General features: G+C 31.4%; 1 non-coding gene across 1 annotated transcript; it reads left to right on the top strand.

Annotated features, from left to right (window-relative positions):
- Nucleotides 1–207: 207 nt before the first annotated feature.
- Nucleotides 208–280, top strand: TRNAK-CUU. Its single transcript has one exon. It is a non-coding gene; the product is annotated as a tRNA-Lys (tRNA).
- The last annotated feature ends 768 nt before the right edge of the window (nucleotides 281–1,048 follow it).

A 1,048-nucleotide genomic window follows, 5' to 3' on the forward strand; every position in this document is an offset into this window, starting at 1 on the left:
TTTTTATACTAAGGTTAATATTTAACTAATTTACTTCATTAGCCTTTTTGCTGAACATTACTAAATAGTTACAAATACTATTTATTTCCAAAGATATACTAAACTAATATTAAATATTTTAATATGAATTTGATGAATAGTTTATAAAAATGAAAATGTTATACGTTGATTTTGTCATATATCTTTATATCATTTCTTTTCACAAATGCCCGTCTAGCTCAGTTGGTAGAGCGCAAGGCTCTTAACCTTGTGGTCGTGGGTTCGAGCCCCACGGTGGGCGCTTTTTTAACTTTACTCAGAATGGTTACTGGCACTGAGAGTTAGGATGTGAGTACAAGAAAATTTGTTAGTGACGTAGAATGAGGTAACATGCCCAATATTTCCTTGCTGATAATAAATTGGCCAATATTGTAATATTGTCAAGATCATTTCTCTTGTCTAAATGAAAAGTGGTGATTTGGTTGTATAACAAATACTTTCTTCTTCTTGGGCAACCTAATTGCATCTAATAATACTCCATCGAGTCATATATGTTAGACTAAAGAACTCGGGTTTCACACTTTCTTCCTCACTACATGCAGAAGAAGGCAACTCAAGCTATTTTAGTGTATATATGTATTACTAATGCACCTGTGTTGTACCACATAGATCAGCTTTTGAAAAAGTGATTTTTTTTGTTAAGTATAAAAGCTTATCTATATCTTGTATATCTATCTATCTATATATTAAGAGTAAATTACACTGACACCCACCGACCCACTGAGTTTTAGCGAAATTACACAAATCACCCCTCACTTTTCTACACCTACACAAACCTCCATAATTTTTATACTTTCGTTACATTGACCACCCTTGCATGAGAAATAAGTGCGATTTTTAAAAAAAAAATGTTATAAATGCAATTAAGTTAAACAAAACATGGTATACTATGGAGACAAGTCCAAATAATATATGAGTCGATACCTCTTGATTATTTTTGGTTCGTTACGATATAGTATAAAAGCGATTTAAACAATATCTCTTTAGAATTGTTGATGCATTTTGTAAC

This window comes from Lupinus angustifolius, unplaced genomic scaffold, assembly GCF_001865875.1.
Source record: "Lupinus angustifolius cultivar Tanjil unplaced genomic scaffold, LupAngTanjil_v1.0 Scaffold_168_19, whole genome shotgun sequence".
NCBI lineage: Eukaryota > Viridiplantae > Streptophyta > Magnoliopsida > Fabales > Fabaceae > Lupinus > Lupinus angustifolius.